Consider the following 24,680-nt stretch of genomic DNA (forward strand, 5'->3'; position numbering starts at 1 on the left):
AAAGGATAAGGTGGAGTTAATATACAAATAGATTAAAGAAACAGTAAGAGTCAAGTTTTGATGAAAATTTACCCTGTTAGGAGCAAAACCAAAAGAGATTGTGACAGCATTCCTTATACAAAAGTAAGTTTAGGATCAAAACACTGAAGACTACAAAATGAAAGCATAAAAGAAAGCTGATAATTTTGATTTTGAAACAGGAAAGTATTTCTATGTATGCAACAAGACTCAGGAATTGAAAAAAAACTTTATTGATAAAAATCAAATATATCTTATAGGTCTATATAAGTGAGTATATCCCATGTTTGTCTTTCTCCTTCTGGGATATTTCACTCAGAATGATCTTTTCTAGATCCCACCATTTGCCTGCAAATTTCATGATTTCCTCCTTTTTGATTGCTGAGTAGTAATCCATTGTGTAAAAATACCACAATTTCTGTACCCATTCCTCCGTTGATGGACATCTGGGTTGTTTCCAGGTTCTGGCTATTACAAATAAAGCTGCTATAAACATGGTTGAGCAAGTATCCCTTTTGTGTACTTGAACGGACTTTGGGTATATACCTAGCAGTGGTATAGCTGGGTCTTGAGGAAGCACTATTCCTAATTGTCTTAGAAAGCGCCAGATAGCTTTCCAGAGTGGTTGTACCAGTTTACATTCCCACCAGCAGTGGAGGAGGGTTCCCCTTTCTCCACAACCTCTCCAGCATGTGTTATCGCTTGAGTTTTTCATCTTGGCCATTCTGATGGGTGTAAGGTGATATCTCAGGGTCGTTTTGATTTGCATTTCCCTGATGGCTAATGAGGATGAGCATTTCTTTAAGTGTTTCTCTGCCATTCGATATTCCTCTGTCAAGAATTCTCTGTTTAGCTCTGTTCCCCATCTATACACCTAAAAAAGATAATCAATTGAGCGGACATGGGGTAAGATGATCAATCCTCGTTTAGAAAGACAGATGGGATGTGCATTGAACGTATGACAGGAGTCTACTGAGCGCATCTGAAAGACTCTAACTAGCAGTGTTTTCAAAGCAAAGACTCATGACCAAACCTTTGGCAGAGTACAGGGAATCGTAAGAAAGAAGGGGAGTTAGTCTGATGGGGAAAGGATAGGAGCTCCACAAGGACCAAATATATCTGGGCACAGGGTTTTTTCTGAGACTGATATTCAACCAAGGACCATGTATGGATATAACCTAGAACCTCCACTCAGATGTAGCCTGTGGTAGCTCAGTAACCAATTGGTTTCCCAAAGTGAGGGGAACAGGGACTATTTCTAACAGGAACTCAATGACTGGCTCTTTGGTCTCCCCACCCCCAAAGGGAGGAGCAGTCCTGTTAGGCCTATTTGTCTTAAGAGAGTACTGTTCTAAGATGTGTTTCCTCTTTTGGAAGCTTTCCCTACTTGCCGTGCTCACAGCTGGTAACTATCTCTTTGCTTCACCTCTATTCTTAGCATATGCCTCTATCATACAGCATTAGACCCCTTAACCCCTTATATTCTAGACTATTCTAGACTCTGAGACCCAGGATTGAAGAAAGATCGTATTATTTTATAATTTGTCTTTAGCATTTAAAGCAATTTTGAGGCAATAAGATCTAAAAACAAACAAACAAAACCCCCCAAACCTTTCTAAGTACACTTCCCTTCCTTAATAAGTATTTCATCATTCATCAAGAATGTATTTTATTTCTACCTACAATGAAGTTCATGCACACATACAAATGTGAAGGACAGCTGTCGGGATCCAGTGTTTTCCTTAATCACTCTTCATATTATTTTTTGAGACAGCATCTTTCACAAGCATATAGTCTACTGACTGGTTAGGCTGGCTGGCCAGCAAGACTCAGGGATCTTCCAGGTTTGACCTTCTAGGATTATATACGCTGACTTTTTATGAGTACTGGGGATCTGAACTCAGATCCTCTGGCTTAGACAGTGTCTTAGGGTTACTACTGGTATGATGAAACACTATGACCTAAAGCAAGTTGGGGAGGAATGGGTTTATTTGGCTTATATTTCCACATTGTAGTCAATCACTGAAAGAAGCCAGAGCAAGGACTTACAAAAGGCTGGAACTCAGAGGCAGGAGCTGAGGAGCTACCATGGCCTGCTCCCTACGGCTTTCCCTATAGAACGCAGTCCCCGAAGTTCAGGGATATTACCACTCACAAGGAGATGGGCTCTCCCCCATCAATCACTAATCAAGAAAATATCCTGCAGACTGAGCTTATGGGGGCATTTTCTCAACTGAGGTTCCCTCCTTTCAGATAAGTTTGTGTCAAGTTGAAAACAAAACAAAACAAAACTATCCACTATAGGCAGCAAGAACTTTACCCGCTGAGTCATCTCTCAAGGCCCATGATCATGATGTGTGAGGAAAGAGATGCTGGATGAAGAAGAGAAGAAATCAAAATGCATGAATACATTGAAGCAGATGTATATGTTTGGGGAACTTAAAAGTAAAATATTCACAGTATCCAGTGCACGCTAATGCTTCATGAGATTCGGTTAGTTAGGCATGGTGGTGTGCATATGTAACGCCAGCATTTGTGTGGTGGAGGAAGGATAATCGAAGTTCAAAATCATCCTCAACTATACAGGCACAAAAAGAGTTGGAGGCCTACCTGTGTGAAAAGAACAAAACAAAACAAAAAGAAAATCAAGAAGCATCTCTAGTAATCAGGGAAATGCAAATTAAAACGACCCTGAGATTTCACCTTACACCTATCAGAATGGCCAAGATCAAAAACTCAAGTGACAACACATGCTGGAGAGGAGATAGGGCAATCCTCCATTGCTGGTGGGAATATAACCTTGTACAACCACTTTGAAAACCAATCTGGCACTTTCTCAGAAAACTGGGAATAGTGCTACCTCAAGATCCAGCTATACCACTCCTAGGCTTATATCTGAAAGATGCTGTACCACACAACAAGGACATCTGTTCAACCATGTCCGTAGCAGCTTTATTTGTAATAGCCAGAATCTGGGAACAACTCAGATGTCCCTCAATGGAGGAATGGATACAGAAATTGTGGTACATCTACACAATGGAATACTACTCAGCAATTAAAAACAATTAAATCTTTTTAATTGGATTACTTGGTTTGTTGGTGTTTAACTTCTTTTTTTATTTTTATTTTTTTATTAATTACACTTTATTCATTTTGTATCCCCCCATAAGCCCCTCCCTCCTCCCCTCCCGATTCCACCCTCCCTCCCCTTTCTGCATGCATGCCACTCCCCAAGTCTACTGATAGGGAAGGTTCTCCTCTCCTTTCTGATCTTAGTCTATCAGTTCACATCAAAAGTGGCTGCATTGTCCTCTACTGTGGCCTGGAAAGGCTGTTCCCCCCACAGGGGGAGGTGATCAAAGAGCAGGCCAATCAGATTATGTCAGAGGCAGTCCCTCTTCCCATTACTACGTAACCCACTTGGACACTGAACTGCCATGAGCTACATCTGTGCACGGGTTCTAGGTTATCTCCACGAATAGTCCTTGGTTGGAGTATGAGTCTCTGGGAAGTTCCCTGTGTTCAAATGTCCTTGTTCTGTTGTTCTCCTTGTAGAGACCCTGTCCTCACCATTTCTTACTATTTCCTACTTCTTACATAAAATTCCATTCACTCTGCCCAACAGTTGACCATCAGGCTCAGCATCTGCTTTGATAGTCTATAGGGCAGAGGCTTTCAGAGGCCCTGTGGTAGGATCCTAGTTTGTTTCCTGTTTTCTTCTTCTGGCTTTCAGAAGCCCTCTGTAGAAGGTTCCTAGGTTGTTTCCTGTTTTCTTCTTCTTCTGATGTCCATCCTCTTTGCCTTTCAGGATGAGGATTGACCGTTTTAGTTAGGGTCCTCTCTCTTGCTTAGTTTCTTTAGATGCACAGATTTTAGTGGGTTTGTCCTATGTTGTATGTCTATATGAGTGAGTATATACCGTGTGTGTCTTTTTGCTTTTGGGACAACTCACTCAGGATGATCCTTTCCAGGTCCCACCATTTACCTGAAAATTTTATGATTTCCTTATTTTTCATTGCTCCATGGTATAGATGTACCACAGTTTCTGCATCCATTCTTCAGTTGAGGGGCATCTGGGCTGTTTCCAGCTTCTGGCTATTACAAATAAAGCTGCTACAAACATGGTTGAGCAAATGTCCTTTTTGTGTACTTGAGCCTCTTTTGGATATATGCCCAGGAGTGGTATGGCTGGATCTTGGGGAAGCGCTATTTCTAGTTGTCTGAGAAAGTGCCAGATTGCTTTCCAGAGTTGGTTGTACAAGTTTACATTCCCACCAGCAGTGGAGGAGGGTTCCCCTTTCTCCACAACTTCTCCAGCAAGTGTTGTCACTTGAGTTTTTGATCTTGGCCATTCTCATGGGTGTAACGTGAAATCTGAGGGTTGTTTTGATTTGCATTTCCCTAATGGCTAATGAGGTTGAACATTTCTTTAAGTGCTTCTCTGCTATTCGATATTCCTCTCCAGAGAATTCTCTGTTTAGCTCTGTTCCCCATTTTTTAAGTGGATTACTTGGTTTGCTGCTTTTTAGCTTCTTTAGTTCTTTATATATACTGGATATGAGTCCTCTATCAGATAAAGGGTTGGTGAAGATTCTTTCCCAATCTGTAGGCAGTTGCTTTGTTTTGATGATGGTGTCCTTTGCTTTGCAGAAGCTTTTCAGTTTCATGAGGTCCCATTTATTGATTGTTGCTCTTAGAGCCTGTGCTGTTGGTGTTCTGTTCAGGAAGTTTTCTCCTGTTCTGAGTTCTAGGGTATTCCCCACTTCTTTTTCTAGCCGATTTAGTGTGTCTGGTTTTATGTTGAGGTCTTTGATCCACTTGGACTTCAGTTTTGTGCAGGGTGATAAGTATGGATCTATTTTCATTTTTCTACATGTAGACATCCAGTTGGACCAGCACCATTTGTTGAAGATGCTATCTTTTTTCCAATGAATGGTTTTGGCGTCTTTGTCAAAGATCCATAAGTGTGTGGGTTTATTTCTGGGTCCTCTGTTCAGTTCCATTGATCCACCATTCTGTTTCTATGCCAGTACCATGCAGTTTTTACAACTGTTGCTCTATATTACAACTTATGATCAGGATGGAGATACCTCCATACGATCTTTTATTGTAGAGGATTGTTTTAGCAATTCTGGGTTTCTTGTTATTTCATATGAAGTTGAGAATTTTTCTTTCCAGGTCTGTAAAGAATTGTGTTGGTAATTTGATGGGAATTGCATTGAATCTGTAGATTGCTTTTAGTAAGATGGCCATTTTTACTATATTAATCCTACCAAGCCATGAGCATGGGAGATCTTTCCATCTTCTCATATCTTCTTCTAATTCTTTCTTCAGAGAGTTGAAATTTTTTTCATACAAGTCTTTGACTTCCTTGGTTAGGGTTACTCTGAGGTAACTTATGTCCTTTGTGGCTATTGTGAAGGGTGTTGTTTCCCTAATTTCTTTCTCAGCCCTTTTGTCTTTTGTATACAGGAGGGATACTGATTTTTTTGAGTTAATTTTGTATCCGGCCACTTTGCTGAAGGTGTTTATCAGCTGTAGGAGTTCCCTGGTAGAGTTTTTGGGGTCACTCATGTATACTATCATATCATCTGCAAATAGTGATAATTTGACTTCTTCCTTTCCAATTTGTATCCCCTTGATCTCCTTCAACTGTCTTATTGCTCTAGCAAGGACTTCCAGAACTATGTTGAAGAGATATGGAGAGAGTGGGCAGCCTTGTCTTGTCCCTGATTTTAGTGGGATTGCTTTAAGTTTCTCTCCGTTCAGTTTGATGTTGGCTATAGGCTTGCTGTATATCGCCTTTACTATATTTAGATATGTGCCTTGTATCCCTGATCTCTCCAATACTTTAAACATGAATGGATGTTGGATTTTGTCAAATGCTTTTTCAGCATCTAAGGAGATTATCATGTGGCTTTTTTCTTTCAGTTTGTTAATATGGTGGATCACATTGATGGATTTCCGTATATTGAACCACCCCTGCATACCTGGGATGAAGCCTACTTAGTCATGGTGGATAATATCTTTGATGTGTTCTTGGATTCGGTTTGCAAGTATTTTATTAAGTATTTTTGCATCAATGTTCATAAGGGAGATTGGCCTGAAATTCTCTTTCTTTGTTGAGTCTTTGTGAGGTTTAGGTACCAAGGTGACTGTGGCTTCATAGAATGAGTTTGGTAATGTTCCTTCTATTTCTATTTTGTGGAATAGTTTGAAGAGAATTGGTGTTAGCTCTTCTTTGAAGGTCTGGTAGAATTCTGCGCTGAAGCCATCTGGTCCTGGGCTTTTTTTGGATGGGAGACTTTTGATGACTACTTCTTTTATTTAAATTTTCAAATTTTGTTGCATATAGACTTTTGAAGTAAGTCCTAATTGTTGTTTGAATTTCCTCACTGTCTATAGTTATGTCCCCCTTTTCATTTCTGATTTTGTTGATTTGGATGGTGTCTCGCTGCCTTTTAGTTAGCTTGGCTAAGGGTTTGTCTATCTTGTTGATTTTCTCAAAGAACCAGCTCTTGGTTTCATTGATTCTTTGAATTGTTTTATTTGTTTCTAATTGATTCATTTCAGCCCTGAGTTTGATTATTTCCAGCCATCTGCTCCTTCTTGGTGTGTCTGCTTCTTCTTTTTCTAGGGTTTTTAAGTGAGCCATTAAGTTGCTTGAATGCACTGTCTCAAATTTCTTCTTGAAGGCACTTAGTGCTATGAACTTTCCTCTTAGCACTGCCTTCATTGTGTCCCACAAGTTTGGGTATGTTGTGTCGTCATTTTCATTGAGTTCCAGGAAGATTTTAATTTCTTTCTTTATTTCTTCCCTGACCCAGCTGTCTTTTAGTAGCAAGTTGTTCAGTTTCCATGTATGTATAGGCTTTTTGCTATTTCTGTTGTTATTGAGGTCCAGCTTTATTCCATGGTGATCAGACAGGATACAAGGGATTATTTCAATCTTCTTGTATCTGTTGAGGCTTGCTTTGTGATCAACTATGTGGTCTGTTTTGGAGAAGGTTCCATGAGGTGCTGAGAAGAAGGTAAGTTCTTTTGTGTTTGGGTGTAAGGTTCTGTAAATGTCTGTTAGGTCCATTTGATTCATGACCTCTGTTAGAGATATTGTTTCTTTGTTTAATTTCTGTTTAGTTGACCTGTCCTTTGTTGAGAGTGGGGTGGTGAAGTCTCCCACTATTAGTGTGTGGGGATCTATGTGTGGTTTAAGTTTTATCAATGTTTCTTTCACAAATGTGGGTGCCCCTGTATTTGGGGCATAGATGTTCAGGATTGTGATGTCTTCTTGGTAAAATTTTCCTTTGATGAGTATGAAGTGTCCTTCCCCATCTCTTTTGATTAATTTTGGTTGAAAGTTTATTTTATCAGATATTAGAATGGCTACTCCTGCTTGCTTCTTGCGTCCATTTGCTTGGAAAGCCGTCTTCCATCCCTTTACCCTCAGGTAATGTCTATCTTTGTGACTTAGGTGTGTTTCTTGTATACAACAGATTGCTGGGTTTTGTTTACGCATCCATTCTGTTAGTCTGTGTCTTTTTATTGGAGAATTAAGTCCATTGATATTGAGAGAGATTAATGACCAGTGGCTGTTAAATCCTTTGACTTTGATGTTGGCTGTGGTCATACGGTTGTGTGCTTGGTTGCTTTTTGTTTTACTATAGTGGGGTTATTTCCTGTGTTTTCTTGGATGTAACTAGTTTTCTTGGGTTGTATTTTTCCTTCTAGTGTCTTCTGTTATGCTGGATTTGTTTGTAGGTATTGTTGAAATTTATTTTTGTCATTGAATATCTTGTTTTCTCCGTCTATGAGGACTGAGAGTTTTGCTGGGTATAGTAGCCTGGGCTGACATCTGTGTTCTCTTAGGGTCTGCATGATATCCGTCCAGGCCCTTCTGGCTTTCATAGTCTCTGTTGAAAGGTGTTTAACTGCTTAAGTACTTTATAAATTCTGGATATTAACCCTCTGTCAGATATAGGGTTAGTGAAGATCCTTTCCCAATCTGTAGGCTGTCATTTTGTTCTGAAGACAGTGTTCTTTGCTTTACAGAAGCTTTTCAGTTTCATGAGGTCCCATTTATTGATTGTTGATCTTAGAGCCTGTGCTGTTGGTGTTCTGTTCAGGAAGTTGTCTCCTGTGCCAATGAGTTCAAGGATTTTCCCCACTTTTTCTTCTAACAGGTTAAGTGTGTCTGGTTTTATGTTGAGGCCTTTGATCCACTTAGACTTAAGTTTTGTGCAGGGTGACAAATATGGATTTATTTGCATTTTTATACATGTAGACATCCAGTTAGACCAGCACCATTTGTAGAAGATGCTATTTTTTTTCATTGAATTGTTTTGGTTTCTTCATAAAAAAAAAAAATCAAGTATCCATAGGTGTGTGGGTTTATTTCTGGGTCTTCTATTTAATACCATTGATCCACCAGTCTGTTTCTATGCCAGTATCATGCAGTTTTCATTACTGTTGCTCTATAGTACAGCTTGAGATCAGAGACGGAGATACTTCCAGAAGATCTGTTATTGTACAGGATTGTTTTAGGTATTCTGGGTTTTTGTTTTTCTATATGAAACTGAGAATTTTTCTTTCAAGTTCTGTAAAGAATTGTGTTGGTATTTTGATGGGAATTGCATTGAATCTGTAGATTGCTTCTGTAGGATGGCTATTTTCACTATGTTAATCCTACTGATCCATGAGCATGGGAGACATTTCCATATTTCTGATATCTTCTTTTATTTCTTTCTTCAGGGACTTGTAGTTGTTTTTCATACAGGTCTTTCACATGCTTGGTTAGAGTTTCATCAAGGTACTTTATATTATTTGTGGCTATTGTGAAGGAAGATGTTTCCCTAATTTCTTTCAGTCCTTTTGTCTTTAGTATACAGAAGGGCTGCTGATTTTTTTTCTTTTTTTTTAGTTGATTTTGTATCCAGCCACTTTGCTGAAGTTGCTTATCAGCTGAAGAAGTTCTCTGGTAGAGTTTTTGGGGTCATTCATGTATACTATCATATCATCTGTGAACAGTGATATTTTGACTTCTTCCTTTCCAATGTGTATCCCCTTGATCTCCTTCAGTTGTCTTATTGCTCTAGCTAGAATTCTCAAAAGAGTAGTATCAAATGGCAGAGAAACGCTTAAAGAAATTTTCAATGTGTTTAGTCATCAAGGAGATGCAAATCAAAAAAACTCTTACATTTCACCTTACACCCATGAGAATGGCTAAGATAAAAAACTCAAATGACAACACATGCTAGAGAAGATGTGGAGAAAGGGGAACCCTCCTCCATTGCTGGTGGGAATGTAAACTTGTACAACCCCTTTGGTGCTCTCTCAGAAAATTACAAATAATGCTACCTCAAGATCCAGCTATACCACTCCTAGGCATATATTTAAAAGATGCTCAAGTATGCAACAAGGACATTTGCTCAACCATGTTTGTAGAAGCCCTATTTGTAATAGCCAGTAGCTGGGAACAACCTAGATGTCTCTCAATGGAGGAATAGAGACAGAAATTGTGGTACATTTACACAATGGAATACTACTCAGCTATTAAAAAACAAGGAAATCATGAAATGTGCAGGCAAATGGTGGGAACTAGAAAAGATCATCTTGAGTGAGGTAACCCAGAAAGCAGAAAGACACATATGGTATATACTCACTGATAAGTTGACATTAGTCATTTAATATAGGATAAACATACTAAAATCTATATTCCTAAAGAAGCTAAACAACAAGGAGGACCCTAGGGAAGAGGCTTAATCCTCATTCAAAAGGACAAATGCGAGAGACATTGGAAGCAGGAGAAGACAGAAGAGGACGGGAGCCTACCACAGATGGCCTGGCTGGGATGGTGCTGAGGGGGAGACCTACTATTATTAGTATTGTCTTTAAGAAGTGTGGACAATCAGGTATACTGTGGGGCACATTGTGACACACTACAGCTCCCACAATGAGATAAATTTTTCATGTGTTGATTTTTTTTCCTTTTCTTTTGTGGGGGAGGTTGCAAGGGTGGAGGGCAGAGACAAATGATGGACAGGGAGATAGTGGGTCTGGGGTGCATGATGTGAAACTCACAAAAAAAATCAATGAAAATGTTTTTTAAAAAAAGAAAGCTAAAAAATAGTCTTGCTAAATGGTCATTCTGTCAAACTGCCTTCTAAACACTATGTCTATACACATGTTGTATTCAGCCTTCTTCAGAGAAGCTTCTTACTGAAGTAACAGTAGCTTATAGTGAAAGCATAGTGACTAGTGAGGTCTGGATTATTTATTTGCAAGAGGGTGTTTTTAATGAGTTAGGAATGTAGACTGGTTAAAAAAGAATGTGTAAATACAGTAGGCTTGCAGGAAAAAACTGTACACAGGGTTCTACACAGTTTAATAAATTGGAATAGTAGAAGTTGTTGGGTTATCAGGCTGTGGTACTATGTGACATGGATGGAGATTTGATACAGAAGGCAAGAAAGTTTTGGAAGAAGTCAAGATCCAGGGTGTGTATAGGGGAGTGAGGAGGTAGACACACAGTGAGGGATATCACTGGAGAGATAAGATACCCTGGAGAGATAAGATAGAGGTAGAAGTAACCAGGTTATTCAAATGGATGTTGATAGCCTTGAAGAAAAAGGCTGGAGGCTATGGACCAAGGACTTCTGAGAAAAGTCACTGAAGGCAACAACAAATAGGGTAAGGAGGATAAAATCAGATGATCAGATGAAATGAGTCTTATGGATATGAAGTAGGGATCAGACTGGAGGGTAGAGAAAATAGATGGAAATCGGTATCTAGACAGGGTGGGATAAATCTCACAATTTGGATGGTGACTAGAGAGGATGGAAAGCAAGGGCTGTATTGCAAATGAGTCTTGGCACATAAGAGAGGAGATCAATGGCTGCTGGTTTGAAAAGAAACCCATAGCTATTTTGTTCAGACTTTTTTTTTTTTTTTGCATGCCATATATTTTTAGCTGAATATTCTTAAAGAACTGTAGCTGCTCAGGGGATAATATATAGCATTTTCTGAGCAAAGTTTTCAAATGATTTAATCAGCTGGGGGATATGAGAGAGGCCCTGATTTACTTTCCTTTTATATATATCAGCTGGTGACGAGAGAGCAATGTCAGTTTTAATACTGCATTATTCTAAAAACATCATTTATGCACTGGGTCTTTTATTTAGTTGATTTGCCATCAAACCCATTTATAAACAATTTTGCTTTCAGTTCACTTATTTTCCTTTGTCTTTCAGTTAGAAGCTGACTTCCTCCAATAGTTTCTAGATAAGTAGTGACATAACAAAACTAAAAATTGAACATGGTCACATTGTTCTTACAGCTTCATATGGTAGCAATTAATTCTTCCCAAGGAAGAGCTGGCTTTGTTTTGTGTGATCTATTTTAAATAATTTTAGTACGAGTTTTAGGTTTGAAAGAGGCCATGTGAATGATTTTTAGCTATATATCTATAACTGAGGATTTATTACTAATGCCTGTGCTGAATAACTTGAAAGAAAGATGACTATTTCAAGAAATAGTTGCCAAAAAATTGTTTAGAAAGCCTAACTAACTAGTACTGAGTAATGGGAAGTGGGAACAAGTAAATTGGTTTCACTGGAAGACATTCCACATGTAACACATGGTACATTTCAAATGACTGTCAAGATTACATATTTTTTATTACATTTTGTTCTCCTATTCACTATTTGACAGGACCTAAAAATTAGCCAGCCATACATAATAAACTGCACTCTAAGCATATGTGGCCTTTGCATATGAATATATTTTAGGCTGTATATCTGCCAGTTGGTAAAAGCACATCTATTTATGAATTTAAAATGTTATTCCACAGTTTGTTTCCACTTGATGGCTAATTTGGGAAGATTTGCATGTGTGTTGGCCATTTAAAAATATTTTTGGTACAAAGAATATTTTGGCACTTGATTTGTTTTTATTACTTACTAGTGCTGCCAAGACTATTAGCAGTTACAACTCCCCATCTGTCCTTGGGATGAGCAGCTCCCATTTCTTTGTGCAGTGGCTGCTGAAGTGAGACAATTACTCCTTTGTAGGCTCAGTCCCACTACAGCACCTAGGCGAAGGGAGCAAATGAGTTGTCTCTCCTGTCTACCTGTGCTGCCAGGGAGACAAGGAACTTAGCAACTCAAGTCTATGACTCTGCCTCAGTTGTGCTTTCCTATCACAAAAATGATAAGCTTGACAAACATGTAGGATTGGTTAGTGAACACAAAAGCATTTTGCATTCCTGACTCAGTTACTGATGATCACAACAGAAGGAAAATGTGTTAAGAGAACACACGCTCTTTTCACTTCACATTTTTCTTCTTCAGTGTGTGTGTGTGTGTGTGTGTGTGTGTGTGTGTGTGTATGTGTGTGTGTACGCTCGCACCCTTGGAAATGTGGCAGTGTGAAGATGTGGAGGTCAGAGTACTTCACTCAGGAGTCAGTTCCATCTTAATTTGAGGAATCTGGGAAGGAAACTCATTTTGTCAGCCTGTGCTGAGGCACTAAGCCACTAAGCCACTGTGCTGTTCCGACTGTTCTTATGTATTAACTTAGTGAGGAAAATATTTTCATTTTACATGTGAGCTAATTGTGGCTGCTATAAGTCAGAAAACTTGCTCAGAGACACATTGTCAGTGTCTATAAGTAGTATGCTCTTTCATTATAAAGAAAAAATAGACTATATGTCATTTACCCTTTATAGTTTTTTTTTTTGAGAATTTCACACACACATATTTATTTTGATCAAATCCACTCTTCAATCTCTCTTCCAGTTTTTCTCTTATCTCCCTACCACATTTCCTTCCTACTGCATGTGTGTGTTCTCTCGCTTAAACCTGCAGGGTGCACATAGTCCTTGATGCTGTCTAGATGTGTGTGAGGATGGGGCCATTTACTGGATCATGGGTAACCTTTCATGGGCTGTATCCCTGAAGAAAACTGACTCTTCCTCACCAAACAGCCATCAGTTATGAAGCTAATCACCTTTCACCTATGAAGATGCTGGGTGTTTGGCTGTTTGGCTGTTTTTGTTTTTTTGTTTTTGTTTTTTGTTTTCCTGTGCAGGTCTTGTGCATGTACTCACAGTCATTGTAGGTTCTTACGTTCTTTTGGGTTTTTAAAAAGCAGAGCCCATTTCTAATTTTTTAATTTATTCACAATTTATTCATGTTATATCCTGATTGAAGGCCCCTCCCTCAACTTCTCCCAGTACCCCCTCCTTCTCTCTTCCCCTCTATCCCTTTCCCCTAGTCCACTGTGGGCAGGGGGGAGTTCTCCTCCTTTGCCATCTGCCCATAGCTTATCAAGTCTCATTAGGACTGCCTGGATCCTCTTCCTCTGTGGCCTGGTAAGGCCACATCACCAGGGTCAAGTGATCAAAGAGCAAGCAATCAAGTTCATGACAGAGGCAACACCTACTTCCCTTACTTGGGAACCACATGGAGAATGAGCTGCCAATTGGCTACATCTGAGCAGGGGGTCTAGGTCTTCTCCATGCATAGTCCTTGGTTGGTGCATCAGTCTCTGCAGGACCCCCTAGCCTTAGATCCTTTAGCTTTGTTGGTCTCCTTGTGGGGCTCCTGTCCCTCCATGTCCTTCTATTCCCCCTAACCCCTTCTTCTATAAGACTCCCTGCACTCTGCCCAAAGTTTGGCTGTAAGTTTCAGCATCTGTTTCAGTCCCCTGTCGGGTGAATCCTTTCAGAGAACCCTCTAGCATAGGCTCCCATCCTGTTTCGTCTCTTCCACTGCTTATGGTGTCTATCCTGTTTGCCATTCTGAATGAGATTTACGCATCCTCCCGAGGGTCCTCCTTAGTGTTTAGCTTCTTTAGGTCGGTAGAGTTTAGTATTGCTATCCTTTATTATATAGCTAATATCTGCTTATAAGTGAGTGTATATCATGCCTGTCTTTCTGTTTCTGGGTTACATCACTCAGGTGTCCTCTCCTCCTGCCCCTCCCTTCCTCTCAAGTGGTCATCTAGAATTTATTCAGAGACTTTTTTTTTTTTTTTAACAACTCCCCACATTCAGAAGTGTCTCTCTGTGTAGCCCTGTCTGCCCTGGAACTCACTCTGTAGACAAAGCTGGCCTTGAACTCACAGTGATCCACCTACCTCTGCTTTCCTCAGTGCTAGGATTAAAAGTGAGCACCACCATCACATGGCTTTAGAGAGTTTTTATTGACTGTTTTCACCTCCAGTATGTGGGCATACTTTCTTATCTCTAACATTTCTCATGAGTTTTTGATGAAAACTTGCTATTTTAAGATTTTTAAATACTGATAAACAACACCAATGGTGAAAATCAGACGTGGCCCTTCCTCGTGGCTTTTTATCATTCCCACATTAGTTCTTACTGATGTTTATGAACTAAACTTCTAAGGTTTGCAGTCTTTGTCCTACTATGATGCGGACATTGTTTGTCCCTGTAAAGTTTCATGTATAGAGACCTTGGTCCCCTGTGTGATCATATAAAGCTGCTGAAACTTCAAAATATGGAGCATGGTCCTTAACTCACTGCAGTGCCTTCAAAAGGATAAGATGGTTATGAAAGTCTTACCCTCGCTTTAACGCTCTCTTAAATTCCTGTATTGAGATGTGATCATCTGAGCCTTTACTAAACTTGAGTAAATGCCAGCATTGTACCCTTGAACCTCCAAAACTGTGTCCCGAGTAAAAAGTGTTATTTCTATAAGTGGTCTGCCACTATTATTTTGTTACAATTATGGGAGGCTGACTAACACATTTGTGTAGGCATTAGAGTCTCTGTTTGGTTAGCTTAGTGGTTACTTCAAGATTCAAGATAGAGGGGGGGGATCCAAGGTGGAGGCACGGGGAGGACACTGTGTCTGACAAGGAGGACAGCAGTGACTGCACAGTGACCAACAGACAAATCTCTGGGCCCTAAAACACCTAAAAAATTATGTTTCCCAGGTGAGAGGAAACCCCATGGTGTGGGAAGCAATTGGGTCCATTCTCAGGTACCCAACTAAACCCCACAAGAGTTCCCAGGTCCCAGCCAGTGTTCAGTTGCCAGCCTAGAGACACACGCCTGCATGCTCTGATCACCATTCCCAGGCTGAACTATGGGCATCACAACACCAGAGACTGGGAGTTCCAGTCGAGAGAAAACCTGACAGTGAAGGAAACAATCAGGACCATCCTCAGTTTACCCAGACAATCCCTGGAAAAGGTCCTGGGGTGCAGTGGGCACTCAGCCGCCAGCCCAGAGATACATGCCTGAGTGCCTGACTCACCATCCAAGATAGAACTGTGGGCCCCAGGGCACCAGAGACTGGTCTCCCTGCTGGGAGGAAATCCCACAGTGAGGAAACATCAGGTCTGACCCCAGGGCACTCAACTGACCCCCCAAAGTTCTCTGGAAAAGTTCCCAGGTTCCTTAGATGCTGAAAAAGCATTTGACAAAATCCAACACTCATTCATGTTTAAAGTCTTGGAGAGATCAGAAATACAAGGCACATACCTAAACATAGTAAAAACAATATACAGCAAGCCTATAGCCAACATCAAAGTAAATGGAGAGAAACTTAAATCAATCCCACTGAACTCAGGGACAAGACAAGGCTGCCCACTCTCTCCATATCTCTTCAACATAGTACTTGAAGTCCTAACTAGAGCAACAAGACAACTAAAGGATATCAAGGGGATACAAATCAGAAAGGAAGAAGTATCACTATTCGCAGATGATATGATAGTATACATGAGTGACCCCAAAAATTCTACCAGAGAACACCTACAGCTGATAAACACCTTCAGCAAAGTGGCTGGATACAAAATTAACTCAAAACAAAAAAGTCAGTATCCCTCCTGTATACAAAAGACAAAGGGGCCTGAGAAAGAAATTAGGGGAACAAGATTCTTCACAATAGCCACAAAGGACATAAAGTACCTTGGTGTGACTCTAACCAAGCAAGTCAAAGACTTGTACGAAAAAAACATCCAGTCTCTGAAGAAAGAATTGGAAGAAGATATCAGAAGATGGAAAGATTCCCATGCTCATGGCTTGGCAGGATTAACATAGTAAAAATGGCCATTTTACCAAAAGCAATCTACAGATTCAATGCAATTCCCATCCAAATACCAACACAATTCTTTACAGACCTTGAAAGAAAAATTCTCAACTTCATATAGAGTAACAAGAAACCTACATTTGCTAAAACAATCCTCTACAATTAAAGGTCTTCTGGAGGTATCTCCATCCCTGATCTCAAGCTGTACTATAGAGCAACAGTAGTAAAAACAGCATGGTACTGAAATAGAAACTGGATGGTGGATCAATGGAATCTAATAGAAGACCCAGAAATAAACCCACTTATGGACACCGGATTTTTGACAACAGGAAAAACCATAAAATGGAAAGAAGATAGCATCTTCAACAAATGGTGCCAGTCTAACTGGATAGCTATATGTAGAAAAATGAAAATATATCCATATTTATCGCCCTAAACTAAAGTCCAAGTGGATCAAAGACCTCAATATAAAACCAGACACACTAAACTTGTTAGAAGAAAAAGTGGGGAATTTTTGACCTCACTGGCATAGGAGACAACTTCTTGACCAGAACATCAACAGTACAGGCTCTAAGATCAAAAATCAATAAATGGGGCCTCATGAAACTGAAAAGGTTTTGTAAAGCAAAGGACACTGTTGTCAGAACAAAATGACAGCCTACAGATATTATATAATATTCTGGATATTAGCCCTCTGTCAGATAGAGGGTTGGTGAAGATTCTTTCCCAGACAGAGAGCCAATATCCAGTATATATAAAGAACTCAAGAAAATGAAAATTTTCTGAAGCAAAGGACACTGTTGTCAGAACAAAATGACAGCATATGGCCTGGGAAAGGATCTTCACCAACCCTATATCTGACAGAGGGCTAATATCCAGAATACATAAAGAACTCAAGAAGTTAAACAACAAACAAATCAACTAATCCAATTAAAAAATGGGGTACAGAGCCAAACAGAAAATTCTCAATAAAGGAATATCAAATAGCAGAGAAACGCTTAAAGAAATGCTCAACATCCTTAGTTATCAGGGAAATATAAATCAAAATAACCCTGAGATTTCACTTTACACCCATCAGAATGGCTAAGATCAAAAACTCAAGTGACAACACATGCTGGAGAGGCTGTGGAGAAAGGGGAACCCTCCTACATTGCTGGTGGGAATGTAAACTTGTACAACCCCTTTGGAAACCAATCTGGTGCTTTGTCAGACAATTACCTCAAGATCCAGCTATACTACTCCTAGGGATAAATATAAAAGATGTTCAAGTATACAACAATTTGCTCAACCATGTTCATAGCAGCTCTATTTGTAATAGCCAGAAGCTGGAAACAATCCAGATGTCCCTCAGTTGAGGAATGGATACAGAAATTGTGGTACATTTATAGAATGGAATACTACTCAGCTATCATCAAATTTGCAGGCAAATGGTGGGATCTAGAAAAGATCATCCTGAGTGAGGTATCTCAGAAGGTATCCCAGACAGACACAGATGGTATATACTCACTTATAAGTGGATATTAGACATTTAACATAGGTTAATCATACTAAAATCTAAGGAGGTCCCTGGGTAAGATGCTCAATCCTCATTCAGAAAGGCAAAGGGAGACATTGGAAGAGGGAGAAAACAGGGAACAGGACAGAAGCCTACCAGAAAGGGCCTCTGAAAGACTCTATCTTGCAGAGTGTAAAAGCAGATGCTGAGACCCATACCCAAACTTTGGCAGAGTGCAGGGAATCTTATAAAAGAAGGGGGAGAGAGAAAGACCTGGAGGGGACAGGAGCTCCAGAAGGAGAAAAAAAAATCTGGGTACAGGGGTCTTTTCTGAGACTGATACTCCAAATAAGGACCATGAATGGAGATAATCTAGAACCCCTGCACAGATGAAGCCCATGACAGCTCATTCTCCAAATGGTTTCCCTAGTAATGGGAACAGGGACTATCTCTGAAATGAACTCAGTGGCCTGCTCTTTGATCACCTCCCCCTGAGTGGGGAGCAGCCTTACCAGGCCACAGAGGAAGACAATGCAGTCAGTCCTGATGATACCTGATAGGCTAGGGTCAGTTGGAAGGGGAGGAGAACCTCCCCTATCAGTGTATTTAGGGAGAGGCATGGGAGGAGAAAAGGCAGGGAGGGTGGAATTGGGAAGGGCTGAGGGAGGGGGCTACAGCTGGGATACAATGTGAGTAAATTATAATAAATAGAAAATTAGAAAAATAAGCTTTGCTCTCTAAAAAAAAAAAAAGACTACTTCTTACACTCAGGTATAATGCAGAATAGGAGATACAGTAATAACACAGAATAATGCAAACTCAACATAGTTTTTATTAGTTAATGAAAAATGTATTTTGACTACAGAATCTGCTTACTTTGTGTTTCCACTTAATTGTAAACATCTACCATTTAATGAGATAAAATACAAATGTTTTTAACCTCTAATGTTTCTGCTTATTTCTTTTACATGTAGCTGACTTTTAGCCTTTTTAAAGAAGGAAAAGCTTCTATACATCTTCAGTTAATGGAAGTCACATGGGTAGGCATATGAGAACACACACACACACACACACACACACACAATATTGGAACCAGTTGAGAAACCACAAGTATTCAAATGCAGGAAATCATGATTTTATAACATTTTAATATGATCTACTCTTGGGAAACAAAGTTAAGCAAACTCTGTTTCTGCACAGGAAATATTCCAGCATACAGTTATACTACGATGTGGTGAGGGCACAGCTGGAGTCGCCACCTGTAATGCCCCACTGGTATTGTGGCTTACTGCACTGCACCGAGACTCCTTTCCTGTCCGGAAAACCTCTAAGTACAAACAAGACTCTAAGTCCAGATTTTATTTTCCCCTGGTATCAGAATATGGTAATTTAAGAGCCCTGAGAAATACATTTTTAGTGTTTAAAAGGAAATGTGTAACATTCTTTTATTAGGAACTCTGTTTGGGTTGGTATTTCAGAAAATTTAACATATGATCCAGTCATCTTATCAGTTGATCAAGCTACTAGGTTTCAAGCAAATGCAGGCGTATAATATGACATTTTTTAAGATCATATTCTTCCCCAAAAGGGAGTAATCACAATATATGAAGAACTTCTGAGTAAAAACTAAGTTAAAACAGAGACAAGTATACTAGTTTAGGTCTTCTTTCAATAAGGCTAATATAAACCATAAACTCATAATCTTATTTCTAAGTAGTCAACAACTTTATTCCATTGTATCTAAATAGTCTACTGTGCACAGCATAGTTGAAAACTCAATGATTATCTCATTAACTTTCAAATAGGGTAAAACATACTCATCACATTTCTTCATAAAGTAGCTATTAATACATATGCCTCATATCACACAGAAATAAGTGTATGTAAAACAATTAAAAATATATGGATAACATGGTTTTGTTAGTTACCTTATAGATTACACTTAATTTATCAGTATTAATAAACTGCTTCCAGGAAAAGAGAAAGGTGGGAACCACAATCAGGAAAGTGCACACACAGTTCTTGACTTCCAGAAACCCAGAAACATATAATAAAAAAGTAGTAAATACCTTAGGTTGTCACCAAAGATTTAAATGTGTTTTTAAAAACGTATTTTCTCACAATGTACAAATTCCATTCCATACTTTTCTGAAAACTGAGTTCGTCTTCATAGTCTAAACTCACACAGCATAACCTCCAGAGCAAGAGATGATGCCCCCCCCCCAAAAAAAAACAACAAAACACCAGCATTCTACAGAGATTCTGACAAACAGGCAAGATAGACTGAAGATCGCTGATTCTGATGAGAAAAAAAGTTATTTGTAGATATCAGGAAAGAGAAAAAAGAAAACGCAAAACTACATATACATGACTCATGTATGCCTGCACAATCAGCTTCTGAACATAGGACAGACTGGATGATACACTTAAACTAATGAGAAGCCTGGCTGATCTCTGATACTTTTGCATAAATGTTGAAGGAGAATAACTTGGACTCATCAAAATGAACTTGTCTGCAAATTTCTAGGGAATTAGCCCCAATTCTGGCCCCTAGCTCTTTCAGTTTCCTGCTTTTATGCTGCCTTTAGATGCTATCACTTTATTTTCTCAGTGTTTCCCCAAATCTCCCTTCTTCAAAACTACTCATTATACTTCCTAGAAAAGTGAAAGCCAAAAATCAAACCCTTCTTAACCACTTAAGCTAAAAGTCCCTCCTTTTTTGAGCTTCAAAATGAGAAAACAGATTTATTGTACATATAAAAGCATCTCCGGTTGTGCGCGAGGATGGAACTTTAGTTTCTGGGATTCTGGGATGCCTTGTGTCTCTGAGGGAACATGGTGCAGACGAACATCAATTCCAGGTTCTATGTCTTAATGTCTTACCAGAAATACCACAAGGTCCTCCCTGGCTTTACTCTACTCATTCACCAGCCTTCACACACCCACAGAAAATGGTGACAGTATGTGTAAAGTCCAGACTATAACGAATTAAACAGATAAGGTTTTCCTGTGGCCATCACCTCCAGGAAATAGGCTTAATAAGTAAAACAAGTCTATTTCTTTTTGAGTTTCTACTTAGGCATAATTTTTATCTACTTAGTACTACCTTAGGCATTGGAGAACAAAGATAAATAGCATGTAACCTCTCTTCTCAAGAAGGCAAAGTAAAGGATAGAATCTATAATACGAATAGACCCAGGATGTAGCTTAGTTGCCATTTGCTACATTGTGGGTTCTTTTTCTTCCACCCCTTTCTAGCCCTTTTCTTCCTTCTGCCTTTTCTTTCTTTTTTCTTTTTTTTATGCATTCAATTCACATTTATTACATGTAAGGCACTGTGCTCAGTGTGAGATGAGATACAGAATTTAAGCATATGTATGCAGATTTTTACAAGTTACAATAATACCTGACAAAAATGCCTGGAACCACAACAAACCATTTTTAAAATTTCTAATAAAAAGCATATTAAAATTGGATTCATTATGCTCACAAAAACCCACAGAAAATATTCTAACTTTTTTTTTTTTATACTGTTTCAGAAGACTGGAAAGGGTACCTACATTCTAGAACCTCTTGCTAACATGAGTTAGGACACTTAGTTATACATAAAAAGGGGAAGAAAGGTCATGATTGTCAAAAAGGGAACATGAATCATCAAATAAATTATCTTACAAAAAAAGGCGATATACACCAAGCCTATAGCCAAAATCAAACTGAATGGAGAGAAACTTAAAGCAATCCCACTGAAATCAGGGACAAGACAAGGCTGCCCACTCTCTCCATATCTCTTCAACATAGTGTTGGAAGTCCTTGCTAGAGCAATAAGACAGTTGAAGGAGATCAAGGGGATACAAATTGGAAAGGAAGAAGTCAAATTATCACTATTTGCAGATGATATGATAGTATACGTGAGTGACCCCAAAAACTCTACCAGGGAACTCCTACAGCTGATAAACACCTTCAGCAAAGTGGCAGGATACAAAATTAACTCAAAAAAATCAGTAGCCCTCCTGTATACAAAAGACAAAAGGGCTGAGAAAGAAATTAAGGAAACAACACCCTTCACAATAGCCACAAATGACATAAGGTACCTCGGAGTAACCCTAACCAAGGAAGTCAAAGACTTGTATGAAAAAAATTTCAAATCTCTGAAGAAAGAATTAGAAGAAGATATGAGAAGATGGAAAGATCTCCCATGCTCATGGCTTGGTAGGATTAACATAGTAAAAATGGCCATCTTACCAAAAGCAATCTACAGATTCAATGCAATTCCCATCAAATTACCAACACAATTCTTTACAGACCTGGAAAGGAAAATTCTCAACTTCATATGGAATAACAAGAAACCCAGAATTGCTAAAACAATCCTCTACAATAAAAGATCTTCTGGAGGTATCTCCATCCCTGATCTTAAGTTGTACTATAGAGCAACAGTTTTAAAAACTGCATGGTACTGGCATAGAAACAGAATGGTGGATCAATGGAACCGAACAGAGGACCCAGAAATAAACCCACACACTTATGGACACCTGATCTTTGACAAAGACGCCAAAACCATACAATGGAAAAAAGATAGCATCTTCAACAAATGGTGCTGGTCTAACTGGATGTCTACATGTAGAAAAATGAAAATAGATCCATACTTGTCACCCTGCACAAAACTGAAGTCCAAGTGGATCAAAGACCTCAACATAAAACCAGACACATTAAATCGGCTTGAAAAAAAAGTGGGAAATACCCTAGAACTCATTGGTACAGGGGGAAACTTCCTGAACAGAACACCAACAGCACAGGCTCTAAGAGCAACAACCAATAAATGGGACCTCATGAAACTGAAAAGCTTCTGTAAAGCAAAGGACACCGTCATCAAAACAAAGCGACCACCTACAGATTGGGAAAGAATCTTCACCAACCCTTTATCTGACAGAGGACTCATATCCAGTATATATAAAGAACTAAAGAAGCTGAAAAGCAGCAAACCAAGTAATCCACTTAAAAAATGGGGAACAGAGCTAAACAGGGAATTCTCTGTAGAGGAATACCGAATGGCAGAGAAGCACTTAAAGAAATGCTCAACCTCACTAGCCATTAGGGAAATGCAAATCAAAACAACCCTGAGATTTCACCTTACACCCATGAGAATGGCCAAGATCAAAAACTCAAGTGACAACACATGCTGGAGAGGTTGTGGAGAAAGGGGAACCCTTCTCCACTGCTGGTGGGAATGTAAACTTGTACAACCACTCTGGAAATCAATCTGGCGCTTTCTCAGACAACTAGGAATAGCGCTTCCTCAAGATCCAGCCATACCACTACTGGGCATATATCCAAAAGAGGCTCAAGTACACAAAAAGGACATTTGCTCAACCATGTTTGTAGCAGCTTTATTTGTAATAGCCAGAAGCTGGAAACAACCCAGATGCCCCTCAACTGAAGAATGGATGCAGAAATTGTGGTACATCTACACAATGGAATATTACTCAGCAATGAAAAATAAGGAAATCATGAAATTTGCAGGTAAATGGTGGGATCTGGAAAGGATCATCCTGAGTGAGTTGTCTCAGAAGCAAAAAGACACACATGGTATATACTCACTCATATAGACATACAATATAGGACAAACCCACTAAAACCTGTGCATCTAAAGAAACTAAGCAAGAGAGAGGACCCTAACTAAAACGTCCAATCCCCATCCAGAAAGGCAAAGAGGATGGACATCAGAAGAAGAAGAAAACAGGAAACAACCTAGGAACCTACCACAGAGGGCCTCTGAAAGCCTCTGCCCTTCAGACTATCAAAGCAGATGCTGAGCCGGATGGGCAACTGTTGGGCAGGTGAATGGAATTTTAGGTAAGAACTGGGAAATAGTAAGAGCTGGAGAGGACAGGGTCTCCACAAGGAGAGCAACAGAACAAGAAAATTTGAACATAGGGAACTTCCCAGAGACTCATACTCCAACCAAGGACTATTCATGGAGATAACCTAGAACCCCTGCACAGATGTAGCCCAGGGCAGTTCAGAGTCCAATTGGGTTACATAGTAATGTGAAGAGGGACTGCCTCTGACATAATCTGATTGGCCTGCTCTTTGATCATCTCCCTCTGGGGGGAGCAGCCTTACCAGGCCATAGTAGAGGACAATATAGCCACTTTTGATGTGAACTGACAGACTAAGATCAGAAAGGAGAGGAGAACCTCCCCTATTAGTGGACTTGGGGAGTGGCATGCAAGCAGAGGGAGGAGGGAGGGTGGGATTGGGATGGGAGGAGGGAGGGGCTTATGGGGGGATGCAGAATGAATAAAGTGTAATTGATGAAAAATTTAAGAAAAAAGGGAAAAAATAATTTAAGAACCTTAAATGACTTTCAAAATTGGAGGAAAACATGGAGTTAGTCAATTGGCATGGAGCACGTCTCGCCCCTGGGGGCAATGGTCTCCTGAACCTACTCAGACCTCGGACACCACCACTGCTAGTTCTAGAACTGACGCAGGATGTTCCAACGAGGGGTTAAGGCTTCTCATAATATTTCCTATAAGCCCACACCTGTTTGTCTATATCCCCCATTTTTATTCATTATTAGCCAGATAGAGCCAAGTAATTGTGGTAATGATACTTGCTTTTTTGCCCAATGCTGGAATGCTAGTAAAGTTAGGTATGCCCTGGTTACTCGCATGCCTCACTGGGTGCCTGTGCCCATTGATGCCCCTCACACTATGACTCTCTTCAGACAGAAAAGGGATCTTGGAACTACAGCCACCATTGTTACTACCATCTCATTGACGGCTGTTGGAGCTACCACCAGGGCATCAGCCATGAGTCATACTGGGCAGACTGCTCAGACCCTGAATAATCATTTAGCCAATGTAGCTCATGCCTTAGTTGTACATAAAGGAATTAATGCTCAACTAAAAGGAAGCTTGATGATGTTCAATCAGAGGATTGACCTCTTGCAGGAGCAAATTGATACCCTATGGCAAATCGCTCAACCTGGCTGTCAATGAAAGTATGCTGGACTTTGTGTCACTAGCATACAACATGAGAATTTTTCCTGTGCTGCAAATCTGTCTAAACAATTGTCGAGCTATATTTTAGGTAATTGGACTGGAGAATTCGATACT

General features: G+C 39.7%; 1 protein-coding gene across 4 annotated transcripts in view; it reads right to left on the reverse strand.

The window, feature by feature from the left end:
• Positions 1-24,680, reverse strand: part of Vps13b (vacuolar protein sorting 13 homolog B) — a 641,091-nt gene that overhangs the window by 92,033 nt on the left and 524,378 nt on the right. The gene's annotated exons all lie outside the window — the stretch shown is intronic.

Source organism: Meriones unguiculatus, chromosome 1, assembly GCF_030254825.1.
Source record: "Meriones unguiculatus strain TT.TT164.6M chromosome 1, Bangor_MerUng_6.1, whole genome shotgun sequence".
In the NCBI taxonomy this organism is placed as follows: domain Eukaryota; kingdom Metazoa; phylum Chordata; class Mammalia; order Rodentia; family Muridae; genus Meriones; species Meriones unguiculatus.